The sequence below is a fragment of the Tachypleus tridentatus genome, chromosome 1, assembly GCF_004210375.1.
Source record: "Tachypleus tridentatus isolate NWPU-2018 chromosome 1, ASM421037v1, whole genome shotgun sequence".
Taxonomy (NCBI): Eukaryota; Metazoa; Arthropoda; class Merostomata; order Xiphosura; family Limulidae; genus Tachypleus; species Tachypleus tridentatus.
In genome coordinates, this window is record NC_134825.1 from 55,769,934 (window position 1) to 55,783,949 (window position 14,016).

Below are 14,016 nucleotides of genomic sequence, written 5' to 3' on the forward strand. Positions count from 1 at the left end.
ATATTTTGTTAAAAGTAGTCCAGCAAGAAGTTTAATCTATATGTCACCGTATACACAATTTTATTTTTAATTTCGAACAAAGCTACACGAAGGCTATCTGCACTAACCTTCCCTAATTTAGCAGTGTAAGACAAGAGGGAAGGCAGCTAGTTATCACCAACCCTTGGGCTACTCTTTTACCAACGAATAGTGAGATTGATCGTCACCTTATAACGCCCCCACGGTGAAAGGGCGAGCATGTTTGGTGTGACCTGAGTTTGAACCCACGACCCTCAGATTATGAGCCGAGTGCCTTAACCACCTGGCCATGCCGGGCTTATAAACAATTTAAATTTTAAGATGGAAACAACGGAATTTTTGTATCATGAGGTTTTGTTTTTTCACGACAAAGGTAAAGTAGGTGAATCATTCCAAACAACATTAACACGTTGTTACAAACGAACTTGTTTTTTATTACCAAAACAACAACAAATATTTCTGTTTCAGCAAATAGAGCTTTTTATTTCATCATGAGATATTTATCAGGATATTTCGGTTCGGTTGTGGTATATTTATCAGGACACTTTTAACTGTTTGTGAAATATTTTTATTCGGTTGTGGGATGTTTATGAAGATAAGTAGAAAGTATAGAGAAACTGGTTTAATTAAGTAATGGGTTGCCATGCAAGTCATACCATATTATTAAGGGCGGTCACAGCCTTCTAAATTTTAAAAATACAAAGAGTCATTAAACGTACCAATCACTCCATTTCTACGTAAACCCTCCAGCCATTAATAATGACCTCATAAATCTCTGCAGAAGTTCACCTAGCCTGAAGTCACTTTAATCCAATGATTTTTCATATAAAATAACTGAAAATTCCTCATATTTCTTTCTGAAAATAGCAATCGTATCACCGTAGCTTTTCCAAGTTTTTATAGCATGACGTATTTGCATGTACCTTTATATGAAAAGAAAATCTATTTTACAGAACGAATTTCAAAGCACAAAAGTGTTTTTATTTTTTTATTTATCTAAAACTATTACTATCATTTAACACACTAATTAAGTTGTGAGTTTTTTTCGACTGTAGCACGTGAGTTGTACAGTGTATTTTGGTAACGGAGTACTGCAAATTACGCTACAAATGTAATTATTAAACTATTAACAGCAGTTATTATAGAAATGCACATAAATTATTTTCATTTTTAACTTGTTTTCAACGTTCCACTAGTCACACTCGATATCATTCTGATATTTATGGAGTGTATGAATGGACGGAGTAAATTTTTGACTCGTTACGTGAGATAACAAACATTCCAACATCGGTAAAACTTGCTAGTTCAGAGATAATACAACTAACTAAAGACTGCTGTTTATTATTTTGAACGAATAATTTTTTTTGTGTATTTAGTATTTTCATAGAAAGAAGAAAAGTATAACCACAGTGGTCAGTATATTAATAATTTATCTTTATAAGTGACCATGGTATTTATTACAGAGTAGTAAAGCAACAATAAAGAACTGAAACACTTGATTTTAGAACTCTAACTAACGACCATTGTTAATACATAATGATGTTAAACATCTCTGGTAGGTTGATTAGGTAGCGTATTCATGATAAAATGTAGTTCAATGAACGGAATTTTTCAAATATCTGAAGACGAAAGGTTGAAAGCTTTATAAACGTTTTCCTTTGTACAGTTGCTGTCCATTCAACTTGATTTCTTTATGTGAAACATCTGTTTTAGGTGAGTAGACAATCATCATTATCTTTACAAAGTAAATAATGTGCGTCATTAGGTGGCATAATATCGGAATATATGTTGAGTATTTTATTGTAAATATTAATTTGAAGTCAATAAAATAATTTATTTTAACAGTAAACTATGTATAAGTCAAAACTATGTCTAATCTTTCGTATATTTACTTCTTATTGACTTAGTATCTTAAATTGACTGAAAATAATTGTTATGGTTAAAGTTTTAAATAAAAATTATTCTGATTGTAGTATTTATGAAAATAAAATGTTAAAGGAATAGACTTCGCTCGCTAATAACATCTTTATCAAGATAAGCAGCTGTTGAAAAGCTGCTAGAAGCATTCTCGTGAGTTCTGTGGTTTAACTCTTGGCAGGACACGTGTTTCAAGGAAGTGGTGCTAAGAAGATAAACCTTTTAGACAATTCCACTTTGCTGAGATACCACTAAATCTTTCCTTTTAGTGAATACGTCTTAAACATTTTCAATATTTTTTTAGTTTATTATTTTATTTTTCAATATTTTCTCCCAATCTATTTCAAATATCAAAGTTACGCCTGATTTTTTGACATAATATTTAACAGTCAAATATGCAATTGTTTATTTTCTGTCATTACTGACATAGAACCTACAGTATAAGAATATACATTACACCTAATTTTGCCTATTTCTTGCTTATTATCAAACTACGAAAGAGAAGTATAAACTTAAGATAATATTTTGTCATTTTGTTCATGATTACTCTTCATCCTTCATAATACAACTCTGGACATTTCTCTCTTTCTAAGGTGAGGGCCAGTAATGTAAGTAAATGTGATAACGAGACACCATAGCTAGCCTGTACAACCAGAATATATATGAGAGGCTTGGATTACACATCACACACAAATCTCGTTATCACTGAATTTTAGAGCCCATGTTACGAACTCCGAAGCTTTCTACTTGATGGGAACCTTCTATCTTTGCTTTATAAACAACTATAAATTCGCAGACACAGGAAAACTTTCTTTAGTATAGTTTTTATCTTATGGTCTAATAAAGTCTCCGCTGATCGTAAATGAAGAATAAAAAGTAGATAAGAAAAATCTGCAAAAAAAACCTTTTTGAGGTTAAAAAAGAAGCCACACACACGGGATCAGAGATAGCAGTGAGATTTTAATATGTTACTGTATTTATTTGCTAGCTTTATGTACTAATTATAACAATACTAGAGTTTGTAAATAAGATAGTAAACTGAAATGTGTTGTGTTACAACAACCACATCGTTTTGTGTGTAAAACAACTCTCATATCTTTTACCAAAATAATTTTTTTTTTTTTTATAATCAGAACGTCCATTGTGTGTTTAACTCTTAGTGGTTGAATTCTCTACATATACACTAAGTCATTACCAAATCACTTACTACCTTAATACTCTTGTTATTACAAACAATCGTATGCGTGGTTCATTACTGTTTTAAAATCCGTCAACATTTATTCATTACCGATTGTATATTTAAGCAACATAAAAATATAAATATCATTGTTGCTGATGGCCAGAGATAAAAATACAACTAAGTGTAAAACTTATTTTAGACATTATAACGTTGATCAAACAAACATTTAAGACAAATGAATCATCTTATCACTTAATAAAACATCTATCCACACAGTTCACGTTAGGTGTTTTAATTTGTATTTGTTGTTGTTTCCCGATATAAGTTTTGATTCTGTTCGTGATGACGAGAAAACCCACTTGTAGAGAAAAATATATACGTAAAAACGGCTGGTATGGATGGAGTTTTTTTGTTTTTTTTATATCTAGAGAAGCAAACAACGTTTCGACCTCCTTAGGTCATCCTCAGGTTCACAAAGAAAGAAAGAGGTAACTGACCGATAACTGCCCACATGTTTGAAGGGAATAAAGAATCACTTGTACACCTATATTAATAAGTATAATCAAACATCTAAGCACGCCCTCTACATTCCCACACTCAATTATACAACCCCCTTCAAACATGTGGTCAGCTATTGGTCAGTTACCTTTTCTTTATTTGTGAACCTGACGATGACCGAAGAAACCCGAAACGTTGTTCGCTCCTCTACAAAAAAAAAAAAAAATCAACTCATACCATCAGTTTTATATATATATTTTGATTTTGTTATTTTCATTCGATACTGATTATTCGTACCCCACACCACCCACACACATACACACGAGGGATAGAAAGTCACGTTTTGATGTACTTCAAAAACGCGAGATCTAGAAAGAATAGACTTTAAAAATGTTAAACACTACATGTAATTGGACTGCACAGTCCTAACACCTGCAGTGTAGACAGACTCCGGAAATTGCTAGGCTTCTTTAACAGGACGTAGCATGTTTCCCTACTAAACACTTCTATTCTTTGTTTCGCACCGCCAGCTTTTCAAACAGTTGGACACCCGAGTAGACGGCTGTGTTCTGCAATGAACAACTAATCGCCTCACAAGGTGCCGCTGCCGCTGTAAACATTGACATTGTGTTTACTCCTACGCTCTATCTGAAGGAATGCAGCTATACATACATCAGCACGTGGAAGTACGAAAGTAAGTCTTTATAGTTTCTTACAAACAAAAAATAACAACCATGACGAGTAAAGCTGAGAATAACTTCAGCCAGCTTAAGGTTAAACCTTGAACTCACTATGACAAAAAATGATTTATCTATATACTCAAACAGTTTAAGCATAAGCAGAGTTAGTTTTAAACACAGATGAATAGCAAAGGTTAAGATGACAGGGCTAAACGTAGCACGTGTGGACAATTTAGTTAATTAAGTAATAATAGTTTTAATTGAGGCATTTGTATCTCGACATTAAAATATAAAATAGTTGATTAGAGCGTGACTGGACTCATTCGACTCAAATTGTAAGTTTTAATACATGTGTAGCTGATAAGGATGTTCTATAAGTAATATTTTGGTTATAGGAATCAACAAACGCATCCCGTGTATCTTTCCTTTGTCACCTGGGTTATGAAACACTTATCAGTGGTCTAAGTGTTGTATATAAATCATCAGCTTCCACAAACAACGTTTACAACGTGAATCAAATTAAGTAAATTGTAAATAATAATTGTTTATTTAAGCAAATCACCAGTTAAATGTCTAGACAAGAATTTATAACACAATAGTATTTACTAATATCAATAGTAGTGGTATTCTAATTCAATCAATGTTACTGTAATTCACATACAACAACTGGCGAACTAGCAAGTTAGTATTCTAGTTCCCAGAGCTTGTAGAGTAACCACAAAGTCATCGGGAGAAAATTACTTCAGTAATTCTAAGAACCCACTACATCTACTGTATCCAGTACCGATGGCGCCTTTCGCTCAATACAAAGATTCATCAAACTGGCTGAGATACAGTAGGTATAGTAGTTGTCTAGGTAATATATATTATTAACTTCACGAACAGCAACTGTTTGGGTGTAAATTAGATTAAGCAAGTTTTATATCATTTCATAGTAGCAAGTACTCTTTAGAAATCTATACAATCTCATAACACTATATGTTTACTAGAAATCTTTACCATGCAATCATCGATTATACCACACATCTCACAGTACCGTGAGTTCATTAAAAAGGAGTTCCATGTATTCGTAGACAAATGCGAAGTAAGTACATCATACATTTCATAATACTACTAAAGTAAGTACATCATACATTTCATAATACTACTAAAGTAAGTACATCATACATTTCATAATACTACTAAAGTAAGTACATCATACATTTCATAATACTACTAAAGTAAGTACATCCTACATTTCATAATACTACTAAAGTAAGTACATCATACATTTCATAATACTACTAGTCCTCCAGAAAAAGACACAATCCCATGTACTTCACGTTTTTCAAAAATTATTGTCATACATTCTCTTTATAATTGATCTAACATAAATTACGTGACTGAGCCATGAGGCAAGGTATTCTGTGATACCATTTATTTATTAGTTGTATCAAAATACAAAGCAAGAAAAAGGAATGTGTTTGTTTCAGGCATTTTGTACAGAGCTACATAGAACTCACCCGCGCATACCGTCATTAACCAATTATTAATAAACCAGAGGGAAAGTAACTAATAAAGAGCAAACATTATGTATCATATTACATTGCGCGACAGTTTAAAACAAGTAAAACATATATTTTGTAAAAGTAAAGTGGTGTATAGATGGCAGTGCTGAAAAGAATGCAAGCACGAATATAGGGATCATACAGCTATACATAGATCATCCCTATTTGATTTTCAATATTAACATTTAATGTTACACTGTAAAATGTAGGGTAAAAATTAGTATGATGTTGATCAGTTCAACCAACCTCCTAGTGTATAATAGTCTTTAATGATCAAGACACGTTTTACTCAATTTGAATTTTTGTACACAAGTCTTAGGCTTTCAGTTATACCACAATGATTGGATCTGATATGACAACAAATTGCATACTAACAGTGAGGAATATATAATTCCAACTGCAGTCAACTACTTTTTCTGTGACATTTTCTCTCCCTGGCTGCAAATTAGTGTATTTTATGAATATGTTTCATAAACTTTAATATTACGTGTTTTGTTTAGTTGTTTACTTTGTACATAACATAAGGGTGAGTTTCCTAAAGACAACAATTTTATAATATATAAAATGTATTTTTTATAATATATAATATATTTATAATATACAAATCATTAAGTATTCTACATGGTACAGTTATCTAACGTTCATCTGTTATCGGCTGGTAATTCCTGTTTCACCCTGTACTTTACTTAAGATTTTTAGTCACACCAGATATATATATAAAGCTGTTAGGTTATTCAGAAATAAATGTCGAAATTACAACGATGACATTTAAAAGCTTAATATTGAGTTGGCTTAATCTAACGTTTGTCGCTTACGAAGTGTCTCAACTGTCTGCTGTTTGAATTCTACTCAGAGTGAGTTTCGTAACCCCCAAGGCAGCATGGACAAGAAGGACTTTCATCTGATCTTCCTCTGCGACTTCAAATTTGGACGAAAAGCTATAGAAACTATCCGGAACATCGACCGGGCATTCGGCTATGGATCTGTTATTGAATGTATAGTTCAGCGTTGGTTCCAAAGGTTTCGACTTGGAGATGAAAGTCTTGAAAACCACGAAGGTCGTGGAAGAAGCCAGCCATCCTTGGATGAAAACACTTTAAGGGAAACAGTTGAGATAGACCCTCGCACAACAGTACATGAGCTTACAGCAGGGGCGTAGATCCTGTGGGGATGGATGGGATATATCCCCCCTTCATTTCAGGTGGGGGATATGGTGCATACAATCATCCCCCCTACAGTTTGGTCTGTTGAATTGTTTTATTGCATCACAGGCCTACAAATTGTGTGTTTGTTCTTGTGATTCTCGTGTTTTTACCAATCGAATTACATAATTAGGCCTAGATGTAGGTTTTTTCTGTAGCCGAAATGTACATCTTTAATATAGGCGTGCTTCTAAGCTTTTCAATCAAAGCGATAGTTCGTAAGTATCAGTTAGTAGGCCTAAGTATACATGCAAGTATCGTGGCAACAAGATTACTCTGTGACTGCATGTTTACAGCTTTCAGGTCCACGTAATCAGAGATTACCAATTTGCAAATTGAACAGTCCAAATAAGTGGTTGCAAAAATCATCCCCCTCATCAGGTGTAAAAAATCTACGCCCCTGGCTTGCAGAAAAGCCAAGCAGAAGCAAATCAAGCTTTGCCAATCACCTGAGTGCGATTGGAAAGACGAAAAAGTTGGATAAGTGGGTTTTGCATGAGCTGACTGAAGATCAACAAAATCGGCGTTATGAGACCTGTCAAGGATGACGCTCCAGAGATTGAATGAATTGAGAATCAAGGTTCTGCCTCATCCACCTTATTCCCAAGATCTTTTCTTTACAAATTTTTATTTTCTCAAGCACTTTGACAATTTTTTTGACAATAAACACTTTCAAAACTAGGCAGCTGCAGAAGACTCTTTCAGGGAGTTCACTGGCCATAAAAACTCTAAAATTTCTAAAGTAAGGGCATAAACATCATCGTTACACGTTGACAAAAGTGTGTTGAAGTAAATGGGGCTTATTTTGATTAAAGCACGTTTTACAACACTGGTTTATACTTTTCCAAACTTCACAGCTTAAAAACGACATTTATTTTTGGACAACCTAATAACTTCAAGGGTTAATGATAACATCGTTTATACTAATTACTATGACTAAGGAATGACAATGTGCACATAGAGTGAATTTAGGTTTAAACTGACGTTAGTGATAAAGTAGTCGTAGTTACCTCCTATGAAACAAGAATAAGAAAGATGAAAAAGTTAGTGGTTTGGTCACATTCTGGTTTAGTGTCTTAGCAATATATGTATGCAAAAACGGCTCGTTTGGGTTGAGAAAATATTTTACGTAGAAGGTCGAAACGTTGTTCGCTCTTCTACGTAAAATATTTTCTCAACCCAAACGAGCCGTTTTTGCATACATATTTCTCTACAAGTGGGTTTTATCGACATCACTGTCTTAGCGATAGTTTCTTGCGTTGTCTTTGGGCTTGGGTAAAAAAGCGGGTGAAAGTAAGTGACAATCATCGTCTTAAGTAAAAATCTTTGTCATTGCTGAATTTTAGCGTGTGTATGTTTATTATGCCTATTGAGTAACTTGTCCATACGATTTTATGATAAAAATTGATGAATATTTTGTTAACTTTTCCAGTATCTACTAAAACTAATGTATTGTCATATATAATCGGCTCGATAAATCATATGATGTATATAAAACCTAGTGTGTGTCACGTCACATCACATCATAATGAGTTTTCAAAAGAGGAGGAGTCATAAAAGCCAAAATGCATTTATCCTGATAGAATAGTTCGATTACTGTATGTCTATTAAAATTTTAGTGATTGAGGTGCAATGGGTCTGTGAGGTAGGAGTTACTGTGAAACCTTATAAGTGTAGTGAGTGTTGGTATAATAAGCCTAAACTAAACGCGTAGTGTGGGATCACCTAGCCTAGGTGTGTGTAGTTTCTTATATCAAAGCCACATGGGATATCTACTGTGTCCACCGAGGGGAATCGAGCTCCTGATTTTAGCGTTGTAAATCTGAAGACTTATCGCTGTCCCAGGAGGGCGTATATTTAATTATAAAATGAAATCGTTTCTGAATAAAACTACTTTCTATTAGATCACTAATATTTGTAATTAAAAACAAACTTATTTAATCGACAAAATCGCTAAATTATGAAGTAAACAGTTCTTTGTCTATACAGTTGATTTTATACTTTAAATTTACATGCTAACAACAATATTAGGTTGTAATTTCAATGCTAAGCAACGTGATATTAAAGCCATTGTTGGAATGTAGTATTACAAAAACGCGCTGGCTTTTCTATATATGAGAAGTTTTTAATCCAACTGATTTTTACAAATATTTATTCTATGAATAAGCTACGAACTCATATCAAGAATGATCTTAATTTTGATTGGTTCATAAAGGAAGTTACCGACGTTTGACTGCCTCGACTATAATTTTCTTCCTCTTTGTTGGTTAAACATGATTTCGCAAAATGTACTTATTTGAGTTAACTTTGAAATGTGAGACTAGGGTGTACTATGGGATAGGGTGGTAGTACTTGTCCCGTCATTTTTGACGGGTTATAAGCTTGTTTGTATATAGTTTACACTAATTACTTTCTTATGGCATAATCGTAACACCATATTGAAATACAGGGATATCATGAGATTTATTATCTTTTATTTAGATCTATAATATCTGATTAATTAAAACTAAAATATTACAATAATAGTTCAAACGCCAAAAGCCGACAAATATAGGAAAACCAATTGGCCTAAGAAATGTCATTAAAAACCAGGTTAATCGTAGGAGTTTCTCTCTCAAAATTTATCTTACTCTGCCACGAAAGCTACCAAACAAGAATAAGTTTGCTACTTTTATCTGAATGAAGTTTTGATTTGGGTATTTCACGCTTATTTTAAAATCTCAACTTACACCTATATAAGAGAACTATATAGATTACTTTCGAATTTATAATCAATTAATTTAAAATTAACGTAAACTTGTTCTTACACATGATTTCTTCATAAACAACTGAAACTTTTTAGTGAATAAAGCAAATTCACTTAAGGAACCAGCTGCTTACGAGAGATATTGCATTAGATAATTCGTTATCATGGTTATTCGATCATATAAGTTTAATCTCTAATTAGTTGTTAGTTTCTTATTAGAAACTAATTACTAATGAGGTTATATTATATTTTTTGGATACGAATCTGCTTCTGTCTTTCGGACAAGATTGTTTATCGTAGCGAAAGCCGGAATTCGAAATACAATGGTGCTACTCTCATTAATCCAGCCCTTCTATGTAGTCAATCTTAGATCGAATCCTGGCAGGCTCCTGCAGAATAGCGCCCGAAACGTTAAACATAAACAAGTTGGTAATTACTGTCGAGAAACAACAATTGATAATTAACTAGTAATTAGACTTATATTGTCGTATAGGATATTAAGCGTAACAAAAAAAAATATGATTTCCACAACCTAAAGGTAAGTAGTTTAAATGAGACTGAACAAAATAAATATAGCGTAAACATAAAGTGATGTTGCGTGTAAAACTTCAAAGTCATACTTAGATAAAAACCAAAATCAAATTTCCTGGCAAAATCCATATATGCTGTTCTCATGAAGCTTCCAGTTTCTGCCATTGCATGGGTCGCAATCAAGCCCTCATTTTTTACCACACCTTGTCACGGGCTGATCTGTGTGATTAATGATTCACTATCAACCAAGAGATCTGAGACCTTCTACAGATAATACCGAAAAAGAATAAATTGTAAATAGCCACATGGATAATTCCCTTACATTCTTCTGATGAGTTTTTCGTGCAGAAGATAAGGATCAAGAATTGTATTGTCTTTGTATACTAGTGCTTTGATGCTGTCGAAATAACCATTAGAATCAGAATTATATTCGTGGAAAATTAGACGTTTCTTGCATTATCGCTCGTCATTTTTCTCTAACTAATGAAAGATTGATGAAGATATTTGTCGAACAGAGTAAGAAAAATTATCATATGTAGGAGTGGTATTACTAAACAGATCAAAAGGTTTTAAAAGCCAAGCTTTCTTTCACTGGGCTGTTAATATCTCAGTGATCTCTTGCTACTTGCGATTACTTTCTAGAACTGAATTTTATTTCATATATATTTCGCAACTTGGAGATAACTCATTATACGTACCAGTAGTTTAGTATATTTGAAATCTGATGTTTGAAAGGCTATCTTTAGACGCCCAGAATTAGGGGACTGACCATCTATTATAAATTCGTGAGACTGTGGTGATTGCTAATTTAGAACTGGTCGTCAATCAGTAGTTTCTTGCTTCCTCTCAAATCGTGAACTTGGTATTTGTGATAAGATTAACGTTTAACTGCAGACTATTTTTTTTACATTTCTTTTCATTTGTATGTTACAGATTTTACTTAGAGGTGTGTGTGAAAAACAGCATTCCAGATCTACCTATCACAAGTCACTGCTTAGGAGGCCTGTTATTTAATACAAAGACCTTTCAGCTATTTACGATAACAGGAAATCGCGTAAAAATTTGGATAAATATGCTAAATAAGAATCATGGTAATCCTGATGTTTTTTTCTTTCTTCAGAATCTTTGTTAACCTGAAGATGATCTAAGAAGGTCGAAATGTTCTGTACCTTATTTTAATTAAAGTTTTAATACCCATACCAGCCATGTTGAGAATACATTAGGACATATTAATAACACAATCAATTTCATTATTAATTAGTAAAGAGTAATCCAGGAGCTGGTGAAGGGCAGTGTTGATTAGCTGTTTTCCATCTGGTCTATCAAAACAAGGATCGACTAGTTTAGATAGCCGATAAATAGCTTTGCGTGAACCTTCCAGAAATAACTTCGGGTATTAATATATAATTTCCGTTACATCTAACTCATTATAGGTATTTCTAGCCTGCAATTTTCTTCATATCTAACTCATTACAGATATTCCTAGTCAAAAAACCATCGACACTATCAAATAATCTCCTATGTAAGAAAAAATCAAATCAAATTTACGGCTATTAAAAATAGATAAAAACATTATTTAAAAAGGCCTAGGTATTTGACTATTTTATAATCGTTTTAGTAGTAAAATCCCCATTTCGCACCTTCTGCCAATTAAAAAAAAAAGTATTCTGAATGCTCCTCGTTTTTCCGTTTTGATTTTTAAGGCATAAATTTTATTATAAATTCAAAGGGCAGTTTGTTATTTTTACATCGTAGTATAAAGACAGAATTTGAAAAATGTCATGTATAGAGTCAGCGCTAATTTATGATATACATACGCACTGGTATAGTCTAGGCCTGAGGCTAGAACATTTCATTGTGATATACAGTTAACTCTAAAATATGATGTGTACACATACACTCTAGCACAAGTCTGAGACCACTGTTTAGTCAAGATCGAGAAAACAGTTTTGACACTTTTAATGCAGCACAGGGATTTCAGTTTTCAATTTATTTAGTATTTCACAGGGTTAAGGCAATGTTTTATTTTATATTCTAAAAAAAGCTATACATTTACGTTACTATTCTTGCTATAGAAGATAATTCAATGGATTGGCATTTACACTATGACATAGAAATAAGATATGCCATTGTTTCTTAACGCAACGCTACACTGTGGGCTCTCAGCCCTCTTCGAGTAATGAAACCTTCAATTGTAAGTATACAAACTTCTTTAAGTATTCAATGTAATTTTGTGACTTTCCGCTGAACGGGAGACTTTAAGTATTCAATGTATTATTGTAAGTATACAAACTTTCCGCTGAGCCACGGGCCACGGGAGACTTTAAGTATTCAATGTATTATTTTGTAAGTATACAAACTTTCCGCTGAGCCACGGGAAACTTTAAGTATTCAATGTATTATTTTGTAAGTATACAAACTTTCCGCTGAGCCACGGGAGACTTTAAGTATTCAATGTATTATTTTGTAAGTATACAAACTTTCCGCTGAGCCACGGGAAACTTTAAGTATTCAATGTATTATTTTGTAAGTATACAAACTTTCCGCTGAGCCACGGGAGACTTTAAGTATTCAATGTATTATTTTGTAAGTATACAAACTTTCCGCTGAGCCACGGGAAACTTTAAGTATTCAATGTATTATTTTGTAAGTATACAAACTTTCCGCTGAGCCACGGGAGACTTTAAGTATTCAATGTATTATTTTGTAAGTATACAAACTTTCCGCTGAGCCACGGGAGACTTTAAGTATTCAATGTATTATTTTGTAAGTATACAAACTTTCCGCTGAGCCACGGGAGACTTTAAGTATTCAATGTATTATTTTGTAAGTATACAAACTTTCCGCTGAGCCACGGGAGACTTTAAGTATTCAATGTATTATTTAGGTACCAGTTTATTATTTACTAATTAGAGTGTAGTCACTGGTACGATTTGTCGTGTACAATATTGTACGATACTAAGATTTCCATTTCACGTTTATGTGCAATATATTCAGTAGTTTTGGAATGCGCGTTGGTTACATCACTCCGAAGACTGGTTGGTGCCATTCTAATTAATGTTTAATCTGTAAACGCTGGGATCTTATTAACTATTTGTTAACTTTAAGTGCTGAGAATTCGTATAAAGTAATGCGTGTGTGGATATGTAAGCATGTAAATAGGCAATTATACTATAATTTGTACTGTAATAACTAGTAAGATATGGGGAAGACACGAGAAAGTATTCTGTGTTTTATATACTTGTCCTTCCTATGAAACGTGTACCAATTCTGTGCTTTATATACGTACCAATCCACGTCTCTATATATCAAGAGGTCTCAAACAAATTTCAGGGTTCATAGTAGAACTGTTGTTTTGCCTAGCAAACCAGTGTGTCATTCCAACAGAATATAGTGTACCTTTCCACAAGGTACGTGAGATATATACCAGGTTCCAAAGCACTAACCTAAAAGTCTTGGAATTTGGAATAACATATACAAAGACCACATGTATAAAAGAATCTTTAGAATCGTCTGGAAATGTTAAGTTTAAAAAGTGAATACAGCCTTCCATTCATCACCGATACCCCAAACATTTGAAACACATGTTGATAAGAAAATGCATCAGACTCCTGTCGGATACTACTTGTACCTCTCCTTAAGTCAACAGCAGTTATACAGGTCAAGGTTGGTATTACAGCCTAAACCAGAACAGTAA

General features: G+C 33.2%; 1 long non-coding RNA gene across 1 annotated transcript in view; it reads left to right on the top strand.

Annotated features, from left to right (window-relative positions):
- Nucleotides 1-3,985: 3,985 nt before the first annotated feature.
- LOC143249284 (uncharacterized) overlaps nt 3,986-14,016 on the top strand; it is a 56,638-nt gene continuing 46,607 nt past the window's right edge. Inside the window, exon 1 of the long non-coding RNA XR_013027711.1 lies at nt 3,986-4,307. This is a non-coding gene — a long non-coding RNA (uncharacterized LOC143249284). The remainder of the gene's footprint in view (nt 4,308-14,016) is intronic.